Genomic DNA, 15,465 nt, shown 5'->3' with positions numbered 1-15,465 from the left:
TCACTCTCGTCAATGTGGAGGCTCTGCTGAAACACCAGGAGGAGCCCCTGCTAAGACACACAGCTAGTGAGGAGAAGGAACGCCTTACCTGCTGCTCAGCAGCACAGGGAATGATGGCCTAGAAATCCATTTGCCTCCAGTCTGCAACCTGCCCAACCCCTCACAGCTGTCCCCCGGATGGTCAAGCTGACACAGAGGTGGTGGGGAAAGGCAGGAATGCCTGATCTGATGTACAGCAGGATCAGGACCTTCACCCCCAGCTATAGCCAGCAAGCAGCAACACTGAGGCACAGAGAGATATCTCGCTTTCTTACTGAGACACAGAGGCCATGAGTTTGTACAAAACACCCGGAGGAGCTTTGTGCAGACACCATGTTAAAAGCCAGTAACAGCACTCCACCTCAAACTACGGGACAGGAGAAACCTGCCTGCTTACCCTCCAGCCTCTGCATCCTCCCAGAAATCAGCATCCAAAGGATGTTTTTCCTGAGGGGTTGGGTAGCACAGCTGCACAAACCAAACAGGATGCTCAGAGACACATCCCTAAGGGCCATTGCATGGAAAGGAGCCCTGGAAGCCACAGGCTCATCTATCTCTGCCTGCGAGCCTCAGGTTTACAGGGGGGGCACGCCTAGTCACTTCCCAGCTGCCCCCTCCCAGTATGCGCTTCCCGGGGACTGGGACCTCTGCCACAGGACATCCAGCTACTCCCACGGGCACAGCCACTCCCACAGCAAACTCCCTTTAGCTGAAGGGCTGCTCGTTTTTCCTGGCCGGGAGGCAGGAAAGCACAGCTCCATGGCAGGATACAGCCAGTGCAGCCACAGCTCTGCAAACTCCATGGGGAATTCACAGTCCCATTACATTCCTTTGGGAGTACAAATACTGGTTTAAATTCAAAAACACAACCAAGAACTCAGATTTAAAGCTTATTTATAATCAGAAGAACACAATAACTTAAGGACAGGAAGCTTATTTACTGAACATTGATTCCTGTTTATTAAAACAATAAATAAGGAAAGTTCAGCAACTGAATGGATGTTGGTTTCTTGCTCCTATCAACTGTTCTCACCTGAGGCTGGGTTCAGTTATAACTGTGGGATTTGCTTTTGACCAAAATCTTTAGACCCCACTGCAAATCTAGTTTTCATGGATGTTTAACCAGGTGAAAACTGCCAGTCACTGCTGACTGGGTAGAACAGACTACCCAAACTTGTCCCATGTATTGTATGGATTTCAGATCACTGACTCAGAACCCTGGCTGAGGACACTTGCTTGGGTGTCCCAGCCACTTCATTCATCTTACTCTGCTTTCCTTCCACACTCCAGCTGCACAGGCACTGAACAACAGCTCCAAAATTCCTCAGATGCCACAAAACTGAGAAAAGGGCTTTTTGTTCATGGCTATCATGGGAGCTGCAGTACATCAAGAAGCTCCTGCTGTACAGTGGGACCACACAGCAACCGGGCATCATGCAAATCAAGTGAAGATGACAGGGGCCGTCCTGAAGAATAATGGAGCCCAGCTCACTCCAGGCTTTTTGCCATGTCCAGGCTAGTCCCTTAAAATAATCACACAGCTCAGCATGTGCACATTTCCCTCAGCAAGCCTCATCCCAGTCTCTCTAGCTCACAGAAGATGAGGTAGGAGATGTGGAGGGGTTTGCTAAAGCCTGGAGAGGAAAAGTAGAAGGTGGGTGGATGGGTGAGTCATGTTAGTCCTGGCATTGTGCTGGCTGCTTCTCTATCTTGACCTGGAGATTTGTCTCTGTTCAGTGCTGTATATGCAGCTGGGTCTCTCCATCCTGCCCCCAGTGGGGCAGTGTGCATAGCCTCCAGCACGAAGTGAGACATGTGAATGGCAACCCAGAGGAATCTCTAGAGCTGCCCACGAGGGAACTGCTAGAAGGAATATGGCATTTCACTGCCCAGGCCATAATGGTGGTGTTAACTAGAAGGTAAATTCCCAGCCCAGCAGACCTTTACAAAGAAACAGACGAGAAAAAAGCTCTGACACAAATAAAGGACTGTTGCTTTCAGGGCTATCCACCCAGTAGCATTTCTAAGCGCAGAGTTCTCAAAGGCAATAAAGTCTGTCACACCCTAGATAAAACATGCCCTATGACTAGCAATTTGGCAAATGTTTGTTTTTCCAGCTTTAAGGAAGAAAAGAAAACCCACCCACATTCAAAAAGGCAATTATTACTATTAGTTTCAAGACTATTCACATTTAACTTAAAGAAATCAGCACTTGCTGCTATTGGAATACCTGAGGCACTATAGTTCACCTACTCCCCCAGAAAAAGTAGCTACTATGGTGCTTGCAATACCACTGCATGGGGAAAAAACAAGCATATATATTATATATATATTTTATTTATTTTTTAATGACAACCTCCACATGAGGAAAACAGGCAAAAAAAAATATGAGCAGGACTTCCCACTGGCAGCAACAGCTTCTCAATCTGACAGGATATTCTGTCAATAAACACTTCTGTAATGGATGATCCGTAGGACTTGAAGTGGCTGAGTATCGCAGTTAAAGCTTCAGCGCTCTGGCTTAGTTGGACGGACCAGTTGGATTCTGCTCATTCTTAAACTCTTTTGAAGACACTAAGGCCATCTCTGGTGTAGGTATCACTAGCACCAGTGGCCTATTGTCCATGGTGCATACCTCCCCAGTTCTGGAAAACTGGCTGCCCTTTCCATGGGTGATGACAGTCAGGAAGGACTGAGATATAGAGAAAGCAGCCAACACTTTGCTGTGTCTAGTACAGCAAGACAGGGCCACATGATGGTTCTGTTCTTGTGAAAAATCAATGGTAAGAAAGCATCGCACAGCTGTGCTCAAGTGTTTGAAACATCTGTGCAGTTGAGACCAAGCAGGAGCTACAAGAGTTAGAAGAAGAGAAGACACAGAGCTGGCTGGCAATGAAGGAGGAGTATGATCTTTACCAATCATCCTCCAATCCCTCACCATCTTCATGGCTCTCTGCTGGACTTGTTCACACCCGTCAACACCTTTTTTGCATCAAGGGGGGCTTGAAGCCAGACACAGTGTCATGTGGTCAAACAATCACATCTAGCAAAAGGGGAGCAATCCTTCCCCTTGACCTCCTGGCTGTGCTTCTGTTCAGCCCACCCAAGCTGCAGCTGGTCTTTGCCTCCAGGGCACACAACTGGAACATGTTCAGGGGTACACCATAGCCCACAGAGCCCAAGGCCTCCCAGCAGAGCTAGTCCCCAGCTCACATTGTTACAAATGGTTCTTTCATCCCAGGAACTAGACTTGATGACTTTCAAGATTCCCTGCAGGCTACTCAATTGAAAGCCAATGCACTCTGCCTGCAACTATTAAAGATTTAAAAAGTGAATTTCAGTAAAGATGGACAGGTTACATCAGTGACCTTTGCACTAACAGAGAGGCAACTTCATGTTCAAGAACTGATTAAAAATAAGTCAAATTTGATTTAAAAAAGGCCTCCTGTAGGATTTACAACCTAAAGCCTGTGTGATGTAAACAGGAAAATCTGGCAGAATAACAAGAAGAAAAATTAAAATCTCCTGCCACACTTTTCAGAACAAGAAAAGAGTAGTAAAAGTAGAGTAGACCTCCTGATGAACACTTCTATTCAAGTAACATGGCAGGTTTTCCACTCAGATTTAAACCCATTTCCAATAAAAAGTTAAATTAAAAAGAAAAGTTTGAGGAAGAATTTTCATATAGGGGGATATGTCGGCATAACTATAACCACTTCAATATTTATTTTGGCTTTTAAAAGTAGTCTTACCATGGACACAAGCCCTCATTGTCCACATGCAGCAAAGTAGCCCCTCTCAAAAAAACTCAAGTACCATAAAGAGTGGAAAAGTAAGCGCAGCATTAAGCACCTACTGTTTTAATTACGTAAAATGTGAGTAGCAGCATATGAGGAAAAATGTGCCTTTTACAGATCACTAGTATTTTTAGCCTGATATGTCTCCTCAAACTGTATGTTTGCAAGAGGGAGTTAATTTAGGCTCTGATGGTTCTCCTCCTTTCATCCCCAAAAGAAAAAAAAAGAATCATTTTTTCACTTCTTCACATCCCAGTGTGCCCTCCCAAGCTATTTACAGTTTATTTACACCACAGGCAATGGGTCAGAAATTTTTAACTTTCACCATCACTAGAGGCAAAGTACTACAGGACAAAAACAACTCTGTGCCCCTGGCTCAAGAGTATGGGTCACATTGTGACACAAGTTTTGGGAAACTCCATAGCCAGAGGCTTGAAGTAATTTTCCTACTGAGTTTAACATTAACAACTCTGCCTTTTGGCAAACAGCTAGAGGAGAAGCACTTTGAACATTGGTAAGTATTTCATGTTCAAAATCTGCACACCAGAAAGTTGAGTTAAGACTGGAGGCAGCTGGTTTGCAAACATTGAAGCTATGAGGATCCCCCTCCTTCCCCTCAGTGCTTTGAGAACTGCAGGACTTGAGGGTATGGGGTTCTCCACCCATCCCAGTGTGAAGTAATACAGAAGAGAGAAGCAATCAAGAATTCAGAGAGAGGTTACACAGCAGAACAAACAGCGATGGAAGTTCCCTTCTGTCAGCTGCAAAGCCACTCCCCTCTCACACCTGAAGCAGTGAAACATGATGGGAAGCAGGTTCACTGTGGTCATAGAATCATAGGGGTTGGAAGACCTCCAAGATCATCTGGTGCAACCATCACTGCTCTTTCTGAGAAGAAATGTCTCCTCATTTCCTCCCCTGGCACAAATTGAAGCCATTCCATCTAGTCCTATCACTAGATAACTGTGAGAAGAAGCTGACCCCCAGCTCCCCACAGCTTCCTTTTAGGTACTTGTAGAGAGCAATGAGGTCTCCCCCAAGCCTCCTCTTCTCCTGACTGAACAACCTCAGTTCCCTCAGCCGGTCCTCACAGGACTTGTGCTCCAGGCCCTTCTCTGGACACATTCTAGGGCCTCGATGTCCTTCTTGTAGTGAAGGGCCCAAACCTGAACACAGCACTCGAGGTGCAGCCCAACCAGAGATGAGTACAGGGGCACCATTGCCTCAATGGTCCTCCTGGCTGCACTATTCCTGATACAGGTCTCCAGCTGGATATCACTCCATTCACTACCACTCTCTAGGCCTGGCTGTCCAGCCAGTTTTTAACTCAGCAAAGAGTGTACTTGTCCAAGCCATGGGATGCCAGCTTCTCCAGGATGATAATGTCGGGGAAACCTGTCAAAGACCTTGCTGAAGTCTAGGTAAACTACATCAACAGGCTTTCCCTCATTTACCAGACGGGTCACCCAGTCATAGAAGGAGATGAGGTTGGTCAGGCAGGACTTGCCTTTCATGAACCCATGCCGACTGGGCCTGATCCCCCAGTAGTCCCACATGCATTGCATAATTACATTCAAGATGACCCGTTCCATCACCTTTCCTGGCACTGAGGTCAGGCTGACAGGTCTGTAGTTCCCCAGGTCCGCCTTACAACCCGTCTTATAGATGGACTTCACATTAGCGGGTCTCCAGTCATCTGAGACCTCTCCGGATGATAAAGACTACTGATAGATGATGTAAAGTGGCCCAGCAATCACATCCACCAATTCCCTCTGTACCCTTGGCTGGATCCCATCTGCCCCTATGCACTTGTGACAGTCCAGGTGGAGCAGCAGGTCTCTGACTGTTTCCACCTGAACTGTGGGGGGGGTTCTCCTGCTCCTCATCCCAGACTTCCAGGTTGGGAGGCTTAGTACCCCAAGGGTAAATGGTCTGGCTAGTAAAGACAGATGCAAAGAACGCATTTAGAACCTCAGCCTTTTCCTTATCATTAGTGGTCATGTTCCCCTCTGCATCCAATAAAGAATAGAGATTCTCTCTGGCCCTCCTCTTGCCATTATTATATTCATAAAAACATTTTTTGTTATCCTTGATCATAGTGGCCAGGTTGAGCTTGTGCTGGGCTTTGGCCTTCCTGAGTTTTTCTCTGCATATGCGGGCAACTTCCCTGTATCCTCCTTGAGTTGCCTGCCCCTTCTTCCACCTATCATAAACTCTAGTTTTCTCCCAAATACACAGCAAAAGTGCCACGTTCAGCCAACAAGGTCAGAAAGTTTCCTGGTAACATCCCTGACCCGGGCCCCAGGTAGGCAGCAGACTTCCATACGGGGCCCTCTGTTCCCTTCAGAAGTGAGTCACCTATGACCATTACTCTTCTTTCCTTCTTGTTGGAGGAAGTCTTGAGGCATGGTCCCCTACTTCTTTTTCATCGCAGGCAATTACACACCCGCGAGGAATGTGGAAACTCAGGCATGACTCTCTTTCTGCTTAGATTAAAGACTGGCATGGCCACTTAGCCTGCCACCTTCCAGCATATTAAGAAATGTGGAATTCTATGGTCATCCATAATGAAGCCACCTCCCACCACCACAAACCCTCATCAGGAATCTGGCTAGTCTCTGAAGAAGCCTGAGAGACCGAAGTGCCATTGGTGAATGGCTTGCTCCAAGCCAGCAGAGCCACGTGCCAACAGGCCCGAAGGCTGTGGCCAAAGCTGCCTAGGAGATGCTCTGAGAGGGCCTTAATGCACAGCCCTTGCAGCAGGGTTCTGCGTACTCATGACAGTTTCTGCCCAGGGAAATAACCCTGTAATTCAAACCCTGCAAAATTAGAAAGGCAACTTCACCCAGCCCTAGCCATTGCTAATGAGGTGCTACAATGGTTCACACAAGAAGAACGGAGCAGGGGGCATGAATTTAACAGCTTAAGCTGAACTAAAAGCAAACCAGAGCTAGGGAAGACAGCAAGGTCCTTGAGTTTGTAAGACTTGTTAAGTCTCTAACTTGTTTGGATCTTGCAGCAAAAGCCCACTGCAGCTTCCAGTCACCTTTGGCAGCTCAGAAAGAGCTCCCTGGTCTGAGCAGAGAATGGAGCTCAGCGTCAAAGAGGCTACCCTGACTGACAACGGAGCTTATTTTGGGTGGGAATTCAGCCCTGCCAAAAGTAACTGAAGAAATAAAATCCAGCAGTAGAGTCCTAATGTGAGTCAAATACGAACACAGATTTCCCAAAACAAATGGTAAATAAAGTAACAGAAGAGTCATTTCTCCCTGTCTTTTTGAACACTGCCAGACTTAGAAAATTAATTCAAAAACACAAAAACCACTGAACTGGCAATTTCCACTGTGAACCAGAATTACCTTGACTAGGAGGCAGTGCAGCTGAGAGAGACCAGAAGAGAAGGTATGGATCCTAAAGGGGAGGAAAAAAACGTTCAAAACAAGACTGAGGCAAAACACTTTGGAAACCCAGTGAAAAAGCAGTCTCCCTCCCACCCCAGTGCAGGTGACTTCCACTGCCTCTTGTAAAACTTCATGTGTAGGGAAAGAGCTGTTCAACATCCAGTTAGGCAACTCTAATGCTTCATTTCAGCTGTGAAAACATCTTTATCTACCAAAGAGAAGAAAGTGGAGTTGTTATTATCAACTACTTCGATGGCCTCCTGTGCAGGATCTTCCCAACAGCACAGCAAGCCAAACAGTACTCACTACACCTTTCAGATACTGCCCCATTAACAGAAAAGTGTGGCTCTCATTCACTCAGCATCGAGGGGACTCAGCTAATTTTTGTTTCATTAGAAATGTTCCATTGCTTTGTAGACATTGGCGCTGCTCGGTGGACTGCCAGCTCTACCTTGTAGCCATTAATCTGCAACAGATACCTCAAGTCCCTCTGACACCAATGGGATCAGATAATAACACAGCCTGGGACCCAGCCAAGCCAGCTCACAACAATGCAGTTCAGAGACTGAACAGATGTAAACTTTTCTTGCCACTGCTTAATTTTGAACAATTATGCTCACAACACTTCATTAATAAGGACTCAGCATTCAGGCTCACATTCAAAGAACTGTTTAAGCATTTAATCAGGTTGCTAAAAATTCAACTGTGTCCATAAAACTTTTTGGCTCTACAGGGAATCACCATATGTTCTAGGGTTTTCCTTAATTAAAGGCAGGCTTTTTGGCATACCTTGTTTTTTGATCTTGGATTTTTTGTTGTTTTGTTTATGGTTTATATTCTTCTTGTTTGCCTTGTGGGGTTTTTTTTGTGTGTGTTTTTTTTTTTTTTCCTTTTTTTTTTTTTCCTCTCATTCAAACTGGGTCCTCAGATGCGAGTTCCCAGTGGAGAGGCAGCTGGGGCCTGGAGCAGTGGCAGGGAACGGTGGGAGCATAAAGCCACAAGAGCAGTGAGGCTCTCCAGGCTGGGCAGCTGTACAAGAACAGGACCTCACAGTGCAAGAATGCAACAAATGTGTCTCCCCTCTAACTCATTCTCCTTGCCCCTCAGCAGCTTGTGGATAACAGATTTTGCTGGCAGCAGCAGTGATTCCTTCAGTGATGTTCCAAGCCTAAGTGAGAGAATGATTCGCAGATGTGTATAAATGTATGCATATGAAAACGCACCAGGGTCTTTGCTCTTTTTACACTACCTCAATAAATCTCCCAGACATTCTCGGCTCTCAACCCAGAGCAATACAACCGCGGAGAGGCATGACACCACTCTGTGGCTGGATTTAGCATATAAAGAAGAGATTAAGTATGTGGAGACTGACCTCTGAAGTGCAGTTTCCCAGTCACACTAATGTAGTCACACTGTAGGAGATATAAGTAGTGTCTCACTCCCCCAGATTCTGGGGTTGCTGCTAATAGCACAGTGCCATGACAGATACATGCTTAAGCCCAGAGGACACAGACAAGAGCCTCTAGAAAGCACATGAGGGGAATCAACATCTCCATAGAAAAGACATCAGACTAGGGCTGCTCACAGCTGCCTCAAACATAGTCAGAAATCCATGTGTGATGGCTTCTCTGAAATCCATACACGAAGGATTCTTCTGCAGTGCAACAGAAGTTCCTGCCACTTCATTCCCAAGTCCCTTCTTTGTCTTGCTTTACTTCTCCCCATGATAGCTCCAGCATGGACAGATCTTTCAAGCATACAAAAAAGAATATCTGCATCTGGCCTTGCAAGCATTTAAACCAAGGAGACCTGGCTTCAAAGGAACAATTCCCATGAAGAAAGCCCAGAAAATCCCATATGCACAGGATCAGGGCTGTAACTGGCCTCTGAAATCAATTTGCTCAAATAAGGAACTAATTGCAACAGTTCTGTAACTTCTGAAGGGATAGCTTGTTCCCACCGATGCTAGTTGAGGCCCCAGGTAACCCAAGATTAATGAAAGTGTGTGAACACCTGGGAAGGAACACTGATATTTAGAAATATTTTGGTTCTGGTAACAACAACAAGATAGATTTTGAAGGCCAGAATCTGCTCAAATTTAGATGCCCAGTACTGATTTTTCAATAAGCATGTTGAGCCCATACTCCCTTATCAAGGGTTCCCCAAAACAGGAACATCTGAAAAGTCCTCAGTCCCTGTACCAAGCTTGCTTAAGAATGACTGCTAGGCTCCCACTGCCTGCCCTGACTCCAGCAAAAAGCCTCAGATCAGGCACCACCAGGTGCCTAGAACAGGAGGGAGAGGCAGACCCAAGTCATTGCACTCAGCAATTTACTTTTATATTTTTCCCCCTTACCATCCACAAGTTATAAGCTGGTCCTACGTATAGGACAAATTATGCAGTGCCTGCCCCCAGCTCCTGTACAACCCCATTAGAGCTTTCATCTGGAGGTACATCTTACACTCTTTATAATCCTACATATACAATATTCAGACTTAAAAAACGTAAAAGTGGGTTTTGCAGTGTGCCAGGAAAGAAAACCAAGCATCCCTCTCCACCAAGGTGTGTGGTGTGGTCAACGCTGGAGGGAATGAATGCCATCCAGAGGGACGTGGGCAGGCTTGAGAGGTGGGCCTGTGCGAACCTCAAGGTTGTAGTTGGTCTTTAAGGTCCTTTCCAACCCAAACCATTCTATGATTCCTTGATTCTATGATCTTCCTTTACCTTCCTGCCTTTCTCTGAACCTCACCTCCCATGCAAGAGAGCTTTACATTAAAGATCACAAGTGCGCTGTTACTACTGCAAACCAGTATCTTTTCTTTTGCTCATTTGAGGATGAAGCCATTGTCCATGCTGTAATGGCATGCCTCGACTGACTTACCTTCCTTTGAAACAGGCAAAGGATAATACAATATTTATTGTATAGGCAGTCTGAAGAGAACAGGGTTAGCTGAACAAAACTTTTATGTGGTTGAGACAGGTGTGCTCCATTCTTCCATTGAAGTGTTTTCAAGAATATACCTTTTTAGACAAGACATTAAGGAACTCTTGACTTAAAACATTTGGTATGCATTTCTTTCCATTATGAATTGATTTTCATTCTATTTATATCCTACAAGACTTAATCATCCAGTAGGGTCATTTTAACACACACAGATATAGTTTTTCTCACAATCCAAATACTGGAAAATTATGTGGCTGCAAATAAAAATTTTAGTAATTCGTTCCTGTCAGCCTGCACTGAACAATGTAAAACAATGGGAAACAAACTAAATATTCTGTATGAGGCTACTAATTAGGAGGAATTATAACAGTAAAAAGAAACACACCAAGCTAATTCTGGAGCAGAGGCAAATCCAGTTTTTACTGATTGAGAATCTGCTCTGTGATCTGGAAACTGGCAGGATGTTTTGGGACACTAGAAGTGTCTTATGCAATAATTGACCCTTTCATGTGACAACTTTTTAGATACACATCAATAAAGACACGGCTCTCAAAGGTTTTCAGCGAAATTTTCTTCTAGGCCGTGGAAAACATAAAATAGGAGTACAATGATTTGCATCTCAAGCCAGAACAAGACAGTGAAAGAATTTGATGAATGCTAGTAAGAGTGTTCTCCAAGATGAAACACAGATTTAGCATTTGGAGGGGTGATCTGCTTCAAAGTATGAAAGAACTGTAAGAGAAATGTAAGAACAGGCCATAAGCTGTTCTTTCTACAAGCAAAGTAGCAAAGAAGGCTTGACTATCAAGAAAGATTTTGCCCTGGAAAGAGGAAAAAAAAAGCAGAGGAGATGCTCAGAGTTACTAAGTCATTGAAGATCAATGGCATTTCGTATTTTCACATCAGTAGGAGACTCCCTGCAACTTCCAACCTTTACGCACAGCCTGATGCAAGCATTGCTGAAATACACAGGAGATTTCTTTCACCTCCACTGAGCTTCAGATTACAGCTTGCTTGGCCTTCTGATGCTTCAAGGAGGTCATTCAATAGTTTATGTTTTTCATTTGTCTTTCCAAAGTTGTCATCTTTCCCTCCAAGCGTGGTGCAAAAGTAATAAAGGCAAGTCACTTCTACACGTCAGAAAGTCTGCCTACATTCATTTCCATATCAGACTTCTTCCTATTGAAAGCACAAGCATAAACACAGTGCAACCCGGCTGCTGGGACAAAGCTGATCTGTGCTGCACATAACATGTTCTTGGCATGCTCAGCACCCTGCAGACTCTGTGAGCAATATGCAGGCTTCCTTCCACACAGGCTACAGTCAGTTGGAGGGCAAGGAACATATCCCAGCAGTAACAACTGAAAGAGACACCAGGCAAACAGGATGATGAGAATCCCTGATGCTCCTGAACTGGAGGGACACGCCACTTGGTCACCTTCTAGCCTTGTTTAAATAAACAAGGCCTGCTTTGCAGCAAAGCAGCTACTTGGTCTTAGCTGTCTTTCAACAATCCTAATGCAGATGAAGCAACAGTAACCATCACCCCAACATACGTGCCTGAAGCTAGAACACCAGCCAGACCCTGCACTTCTCTGGCAGACCCAGGAAATCCTTCACTGTTGCTGCAGACAGAATAGTACTGTCAATAGGAAAACAGCACCAAGCCCTCCGGGCCTTATCTCCAGCAAGCTGCTACCTGCCTACATACTCAGGTGCAGAGACATGACAAAGAAGATCTCAACAGTAAGCCTTTTGCGTCTGCACAGTGATTTTTGGAAAACGTGGCACAAGTACAAAGAAAAATCTTCCCGTGCAGCAGGTTTGGAGAACTTCGTGGATTCATGTACACATTTGCTGTGCTACAGCCTGCAAAATATCACCTCTTTAGTCTTTTGGACAGCAGTCATGTTGCTCTGTACTAAACCTGCACAGCTGACTGGAGGACCTGTTCTGCAAGCAGCCCCACATGCTGAGAAGGCTTCCTTGGTCGGCAGCCACACAGAGCTGGAAGAAGCTGAGAGACACGTGCCCCATGGGGGCACATACATTCCGCCAGGCACAGCCATCCAGCTTTGCCTACAGAGGCTTGGAATAGGGCAGAGACAGGCAGGCAGGAAGTCTGGACTTGGTCACCACACCAAGTTCAGGACTGGCCAAGAGCAGCACCCTGAGCAAGCAGTCGCCCAGCAGCAATGAATACACCAGAGAAGTATCCCTTCTAGCTCCTGAGGAGTGGGATGTTCCTTAAGGAACATCCTGTTCCTGGGGCATGCAGGCTGATGAAGAAAAGTATTTGAATTCAGTTGCACCGTACTGTGTAGCATCTGATCAAGACAGATGCTGAGACAAAGCAGAAGACAGCATTTGGCTGAAGAAGGACAGGCTCCAGGAGGTGAGGAGCAGCCCTGGGCTGCTCTGCCCACCAGCCACGCACACACAGCTGCTCACCAGCTCTCCCCCTTCCAGCTCCACACAGCTCTCTCACTCTGTAGTTGTTGAAAGGAAGGAGCTTGGCAGAGCCTGCACTACAAATACACCCCCTGGCCAATTTACGCTCAGAAATATGACTCTGCATTTCTCCTTCGTGAAAGGACGCACTGTTTGGGGAGGGAGCCGCTTGTGGTAGGAGCATGCACCAGTTGAACCGATCGCTAGAGTCACAGAGAAATCTTAGCCCTGCTGTCAGAGTGCAAAGTATTGTTGTCAAAGGCAAAGCTCTCTTTTTGCCGTGCTCTCCCACGGATAATTTTGCCAAGTTTACAAGTTTAGACCTTGATGTAGAGCTCCAGATTGCTTTGCACAGGCAAAAGCACACCCAACAATTAAATTAACATAAATTTCCTCTCATTATTTATGCACAGGAGTCTCTTTCCACTCCTATGATCTGCAATGGACCAGGAGTGGAATAAAAATACAAACTTGAACCCAGTCAGAAAGGGTAATTCCTTCCTGATTCTTGGAGCAGATCAGTAGGAGGTACCTGGCTGTACTATACCAGGCATTAGACTTACAGAAACAGCCAAAGTCAGGAAGATTTTTTTCAAAGGAATACATCTTCACTATTGCTCCAGAGCAGCAGTTTTCAGACTGTGATCAGCAGACACCTGGAAATTATTTCTTATGTGTTTGTGAAAGGTAACATAAGAGAAAAGCATGTCTAGTGTACATAAGTCAAAGCTTGCTCTGCTGGGGTCTGCAATCCCACAGGAAAAATGCATTGGGTTTGCACTCAGCCCACAAACTACCATTCCTCTTTCACTTGCTCTAGAAGAATCAGGATCAAGACCCCCATCAGAATCAATGCCTTTATTTAATCTTCATTTTGTGATCCACAGTGTAACCTAAACAGGCAGCAAAATGAATCAGTGTACCTAGAAACTCATATAACTTCTGTCACTACCAGAAATGCAAGTTTATTCTTACAGTGCCAGATAACTGGATTAATGCTGGCATGGGCACGTAGTAAACACTCCTGCTTTCCTGGGAGGTCAGGGAATTACTGTCTGCCTACAGGCAATCTAGGCAAGCAGAAGGAAGATAAAACCTCAGGTGCTTATAACATTTAGTACACAGGAATAAAGACAGAAATAAATTTCTTGGCTGTTTCCCCTGTACTAACAAGTCAGCATCCTGTGGGATGGTAAGTGTTGTCAGAGAATATGCTTTTAAAATGGAGGTACAGCAAGTAAAAGTCAAGCAGAGGGCTCTAACAAACTCCTGGCAGGAAGGAAAATTGCCACAGCTTTGTCTTCCCTTCACATGAGGCCCAGACACAGCCGTTGAAGGCTCTCACCTGCACAGTGCCCCATCCACAGAGAACCAGAAGCAGAACCATCAGCAGCTGGCCTTATCGCCCTCCCACAAAGCAGAACTGCCAGGGAACTTGCCACAGGGGTCTAGAAGCTCCTGGTGCCAGCTTAACACTGGACACAGCACTGCTTCACAGCTCAGCCAAGAGCTTTGTAGGCCCCATGCATCAGAGCTGATATAGGATTCGTGTTGTTTATCCATCACGTGGGAACATCGGGCATTGCTGAGTGCTGAGGTGCATTCTTAGCCATTCAGGTACCTGGCTTGTGGGAAACACCACAGCCAGCTGTAAAATCACAGAGCTAACACCTCCCTCCACCAAAGGAAAAAGAGTTTCTGCTTTTTACAACAGGTCTGAATCTGACTTACAACATCAAAAATGAGCTTCAAAACAAAATAGAAAACTATTAGCGGCATACTGGATGCCCCTTCACAGTAGGAAGGGAAGACTGAAGCATGAAATCCACCCACCACCATCTCCAGCTACTTCCAAAGACATCCAAGGTGTCCATGACAGCTGCTGCTGCTGGAGAAGGCAGAAAACACAACCAGGAGGTCAGCCATAGCACGAGGCTGCTCCTAGGCTGTTACTCCTAAGATGTCGCTGCCTGCCACATGGTGAGGAAATGAAAAGGGCCCAACATGTGCAGGCCAAGGCAATCTGTCTTTAAAGCAAGGCATGTGCACTGCCTTTACTGCTTGCATGAACATTATAAAGGGCCATACAGTGAAGGTAGTACAAGAAAATTAAAAATAATGCAAGCATTCAGCAGAACTCCAACTCATTAGTTACTGTCTCCAAAGGGTAAGACAGAGAATGGCTACAGAGCTGCCCTCTCTGCAACAGGGAAGAGGTTTTCCCGGTCAGCAGAGCAGCCCCAGAAGGGCAGGTTTGCTCTTTAGCTATTGCTCAGTACCCACCCGTGGATAAGCCTGCACCTTACGTTATATTGCACTCCCCATTCACACTCCCCTTCATGGGCTTTACTCTGCTTTGAGGCACTCCACTGGCTCCAGGAAGCTCAGTCTCTGCCGTACAACAGCTTCGTGTGCTATCAACACAGTAAGACCGCCAATCTGGGCCTGACTCGATCCCTCGGGGACACCACTTGTAACGGCACACCAGCTGGACTTAACTCCATTAACCAATACCCACTGGGCACGGCCCTCCAGCCAGTTCTTTACCCAGAGAAGAGTGTACCTGTCCAGTTTCCCCAGGAGAATACTGTGGGAGACCGTGTCAAAGGCTTTGCTGAAGTCTAAGTAGACTACATCAACAGCCCTTCCCTCATCTACCATTCTGATCATAGAAGGAGATGAGGCTGGACAAGCATGACCTGCCTTTCGTGAACCCATGCTGGTTACGCCTGATCCCCTAGATGCCACGCAAGTGCCATGTGATCTCACCCAAGATGATTTGCTCCATAACTTTCCCTGGAACCAAGGTCAGGCTGGCAGGCCTGTAGTTCC

At 46.0% G+C, this 15,465-nt stretch overlaps 2 protein-coding genes across 8 annotated transcripts in view; both read right to left on the bottom strand.

Annotated features, from left to right (window-relative positions):
* COLGALT2 (collagen beta(1-O)galactosyltransferase 2) overlaps window positions 1-15,465 on the bottom strand; it is a 148,867-nt gene that overhangs the window by 20,845 nt on the left and 112,557 nt on the right. Inside the window, exon 2 of one of the 7 annotated variants that reach the window (XM_084527389.1) lies at window positions 7,196-7,247. The exons of the other annotated variants lie outside the window; for them this stretch is intronic. The gene's annotated coding sequence lies outside the window, so the exon portion shown is untranslated. The remainder of the gene's footprint in view (window positions 1-7,195; window positions 7,248-15,465) is intronic. 7 annotated transcript variants of the gene reach the window in all.
* LOC311440447 (uncharacterized protein) overlaps window positions 1-15,465 on the bottom strand; it is a 378,092-nt gene that overhangs the window by 320,075 nt on the left and 42,552 nt on the right. The window lies entirely within an intron of this gene.

This window comes from Aythya ferina, assembly GCF_964211825.1.
Source record: "Aythya ferina genome assembly, chromosome: 8".
Classification (NCBI taxonomy): Eukaryota; Metazoa; Chordata; class Aves; order Anseriformes; family Anatidae; genus Aythya; species Aythya ferina.
Note: the sequence above shows the minus strand (reverse complement) of the source record. Positions and strands in the feature narration are given on the sequence as shown.